Source organism: Rhopalosiphum padi, unplaced genomic scaffold (assembly GCF_020882245.1).
Source record: "Rhopalosiphum padi isolate XX-2018 unplaced genomic scaffold, ASM2088224v1 scaffold1, whole genome shotgun sequence".
Taxonomy (NCBI): Eukaryota; Metazoa; Arthropoda; class Insecta; order Hemiptera; family Aphididae; genus Rhopalosiphum; species Rhopalosiphum padi.
Genome location: NW_026869996.1, coordinates 1,479,631 through 1,484,719, shown reverse-complemented (window position 1 = coordinate 1,484,719; position 5,089 = coordinate 1,479,631). Strand labels below are relative to the sequence as shown.

At 27.9% G+C, this 5,089-nt stretch overlaps 1 long non-coding RNA gene across 1 annotated transcript; it reads left to right on the top strand.

The window, feature by feature from the left end:
• The first annotated feature begins 3,087 nt into the window (after window positions 1-3,087).
• On the top strand, window positions 3,088-3,745 carry LOC132931433 (uncharacterized). The gene is made up of 2 exons (XR_009662614.1): window positions 3,088-3,194; window positions 3,517-3,745. It is a non-coding gene; the product is annotated as an uncharacterized LOC132931433 (long non-coding RNA).
• Window positions 3,746-5,089: the final 1,344 nt, after the last annotated feature.

Below are 5,089 nucleotides of genomic sequence, written 5' to 3'. Positions count from 1 at the left end.
TGTATTGTTTATTCTTAAAATTTACCTATGCTATAAATATATTTTATTTTTACTATATTTAAATGATCATTATAAAACATTTATAAAACACTCAAATATTAAGTTAATGTTTAGAAGCTTGAACAATAGTTTAAGAAATTTACCATTATTATCTTTCACGTGTTTCATTTAACCTGGTATTTTGAATACACTATAATACATGTTTTTATATGATAATTTTGACAAATTCCCATTTTGAAACTGCTTATAAAACACTCAAAATTATTAAATGTATGCACCGACAGAGGGCGGTAGTGGGGACGACATCCGTCGGCCGATGCCCGATCGCCTCAGAGTAAAACTAGTTGGTTGCGTGTGTGCCGTTCGCCGGACGGCCTTTTGACATAATTGACGGTTGTTTTTACTTAGCTATTGGGTGTAGTTGTTGTTCATTTAATAAAGATTTTTGATATTATAAACGAATTGTTCATATTTTATGCCCGAAGTTAACACAAGTAAGTGTCTTGATCCTTGACTACTCGATTACGAAAATGATTCTGATTTATAATTTTTAACTTGCACATGTTTCATTTAACCAGATATTTTTACTTCATAAAAACTATAAAATATGATTTTACAAGTCAATTTTGACGAATAATACAAATTAATATTTTTAGATTCTGAACGGAGTGATGAATGTATTGATTTTACAATGATGTTTGTATTATTTTTGTGTCCGTCATCACTTTTTGGAGTAGTAATAATGCTTCGGTTTTGACTTCAGCCCCTCTTTGAAAAGACAAAATCGATTTTTTGATTTTGCTGTAACTCAAAAACGAATCATTGTAAATACTTGAAATTTTCAACAAACGTTTATATTAGCGTTATCTATTTGCGATTAAATTTTCAAAATATTTTGACATTTTTTAAGCTACTTATAGATAATTGAAACTTATCGTAGTAAAAAATAAATCAAAAATCGTTAGTCACAATTTTTGTTTATATGCATTTAAAGTTCAAATGTTTAGAAAATATATCGAAATCACGAAAATTTGCAAAGAATTTTGAAGTTGAAAATTCATAAAATCTTTGTGATTTATACTTAAGGTTCACAAATCCAATACTAGGTTATCCATAAGTTTTCCTTCAAGTAACCGTAAACAAAAAAAAATCCATTGTCAATTTAGAAAACATTTTATGTGCGTATGAAATATAATTTTTTACGAAATCGCGTAAAATAACGATATATTACAATTTAAATATAGGTAATAATATAATATATCCAACTAATTATCATTGACTGACAAATCATCTCCGTTCAGAATCGTTTTTCGTATACAATGCTACCCGTCGTTGCATTCAAATTTAACACATCCATTAAAGTGACCAGTGACCTACTCTCCATCTCTACTATACAGCGGAGCGATACCCACTTTTTTCATATTGAAAAGGAGCAAATTTTCAGTTGTACAAATGTATTCTTTAGTCACACTTATAATAGGTACATTTATATTCTACAAAACATTCTGGTATATTTGTAGGTACTATCTTTTATGGCTTATCATAGTTATTATTTCTTATCGTCTGTTTATATATTATGTCTATATTTCATATCATTTTCCAGTTTTACATTCGTATTTGTATTTGAGTTTCAACTGTAAATTGTTTTCAAGAATTTTGTAATAAAAATGAAGTTTGTCTGTTAGTTTATGTTTTGATTGTTTCCATTTCAAAATTATTCAGTGTTGTCCACGTAATAGTCGTTATATAAAAATTGTTGTCCTCCTTACGGTGTCTAGTAGCGACATTCTATCCTCCAACCATTATACATATTTAACTTACTATTTTTTTTTTAGATGGCAGTACAGCAGATCATTCAATACATGCTGAGACATGAATTCACATTTCTACCACTATGCTAAATATCAATATCCTACGTTGAAAATGTACTAGACGATACTGCTAATAATAATGGTTTTGTGCAACGTGCGTGTAATGGGTATTGAATTTAATTGATATTAAATTAATAGTAGTGTAACAAAAAGTCAGTGTCATGAAACCCTGACCATTAGATTATAAGCAAATGATTCTAATTTTCCATAATTGACTTTCAAATATTACATTTAAGGTGATGCTTCATACACACAATAAAAAATGATTTAATATCATAATTTTGATATGATAATTTAAACAAACATTACAAAGTCATACTTTGAACTGCTTGTAAAACACTGTATTCTCAAGTTATTCTCCAAACACTACACATATTTAACTGACTATTTTTTATTTTTTGATGGCAGTACAGCAGATCATTCAATACATGCTGACACATGAATTCACATTTCTACCACTACGCTAAATATCAACATCCTACGTTGAAAATGTACTAGACGACACTGCTAATAATAATGGTTTTGTGCAACGTGCGTGTAATGGGTATTGAATTTAATTGATATTAAATTAATAGTAGTGTTGCAAAAAGGTAGTGTCATAAAACCCTAACCATTATATTAAGTAAATGGTTCTTATTTACCATTATTAACTTCCATATATTTCATTTAGGCTCATACTTAATAATAAACACTATAAAACGTGCTTATATATCACAATTTTGACTCATATTACAAATTCATATTTTTAGCTGCTCATAAGAATCTCAATTATCAAGTTAGTGTCATGAAACCTAGACAATTAGATTAAGTAAATGATTCTTATTTACCATTAATAACATCCATATTGGTCATTTAAGCTGATACTTCATAAACACTATAAAAAATGATTTTATATGGTAATTTTAACAAATATTACAAAGTCATATTTTTAACTGCTTATAAAACACTCAATTCTCATGTTAGTGTCTAGAAACCTTGATTACTAGATTATGACAATGATTCTTATTGTATAATGTATACAAGTATTACAAACTCTTATTATTTTAATATTGAAAATCAGCAATTTTATGTTAATGTACAAGTGTATTCTTTACTTATATTTTGTTTTACATTAAAACTCAACAAAACATTCTGGTAGATTTGTACTATCTCTTTTGTTGCTAAGCATTATAATTATTTCTTTAACCATTATACATATTTAACTGACTACTTTGTGTTTTAGATGGCAGTATAGCAGATCACTCGAGGCATGCTGAGACCATGAATTAACATTTCTATCACTTGGGAAAGTTACAACATCTTCCGTTGAAAATGGAATAGAAGGTACTGCTAATATTAATGGTTTTATGCAACGTGCGTGTAATGGGTATTGAATGTAATTGATATTCAATTAATAGTAGTGTTACAAAAAGGTAGTGTCATAAAACCCTAACCATTATATTAAGTAAATGGTTCTTATTTACCATTATTAACTTCCATATATTTCATTTAGGCTCATACTTAATAATAAACACTATAAAACATGTTTTTTATATGATAATATTGACTAATATTACAAATTCATACTTTGAACTGCCTGTAAAACACTATATTCTCAAGTTATTCTCCAACCGTTATACATTATTAACTTACTACATTTTTTCAGTTGGCAGTATATCAGATCAATCAAGGCACGCTGAGACACGAATTCACATTTCTACCACCAAGGAAAGTATCAACATCCTATGTTGAAAATGGACTAGAAGATACTGATAATAATATTGGATTTATGCAATGTGCGTGCAATGGTTATTGAATATAATTGATACTAAATTAATAGCTGTGAAACAATTGAGATTTGTTAAATATCTGAATAAAATAATAGTAAACACCTTTAGCTTGTATTGTTTATTCTTAAAATTTACCTATGCTATAAATATATTTTATTTTTACTATATTTAAATGATCATTATAAAACATTTATAAAACACTCAAATATTAAGTTAATGTTTAGAAGCTTGAACAATAGTTTAAGAAATTTACCATTATTATCTTTCACGTGTTTCATTTAACCTGGTATTTTGAATACACTATAATACATGTTTTTATATGATAATTTTGACAAATTCCCATTTTGAAACTGCTTATAAAACACTCAAAATTATTAAATGTATGCACCGACAGAGGGCGGTAGTGGGGACGACATCCGTCGGCCGATGCCCGATCGCCTCAGAGTAAAACTAGTTGGTTGCGTGTGTGCCGTTCGCCGGACGGCCTTTTGACATAATTGACGGTTGTTTTTACTTAGCTATTGGGTGTAGTTGTTGTTCATTTAATAAAGATTTTTGATATTATAAACGAATTGTTCATATTTTATGCCCGAAGTTAACACAAGTAAGTGTCTTGATCCTTGACTACTCGATTACGAAAATGATTCTGATTTATAATTTTTAACTTGCACATGTTTCATTTAACCAGATATTTTTACTTCATAAAAACTATAAAATATGATTTTACAAGTCAATTTTGACGAATAATACAAATTAATATTTTTAGATTCTGAACGGAGTGATGAATGTATTGATTTTACAATGATGTTTGTATTATTTTTGTGTCCGTCATCACTTTTTGGAGTAGTAATAATGCTTCGGTTTTGACTTCAGCCCCTCTTTGAAAAGACAAAATCGATTTTTTGATTTTGCTGTAACTCAAAAACGAATCATTGTAAATACTTGAAATTTTCAACAAACGTTTATATTAGCGTTATCTATTTGCGATTAAATTTTCAAAATATTTTGACATTTTTTAAGCTACTTATAGATAATTGAAACTTATCGTAGTAAAAAATAAATCAAAAATCGTTAGTCACAATTTTTGTTTATATGCATTTAAAGTTCAAATGTTTAGAAAATATATCGAAATCACGAAAATTTGCAAAGAATTTTGAAGTTGAAAATTCATAAAATCTTTGTGATTTATACTTAAGGTTCACAAATCCAATACTAGGTTATCCATAAGTTTTCCTTCAAGTAACCGTAAACAAAAAAAAATCCATTGTCAATTTAGAAAACATTTTATGTGCGTATGAAATATAATTTTTTACGAAATCGCGTAAAATAACGATATATTACAATTTAAATATAGGTAATAATATAATATATCCAACTAATTATCATTGACTGACAAATCATCTCCGTTCAGAATCGTTTTTCGTATACAATGCTACCCGTCGTTGCATT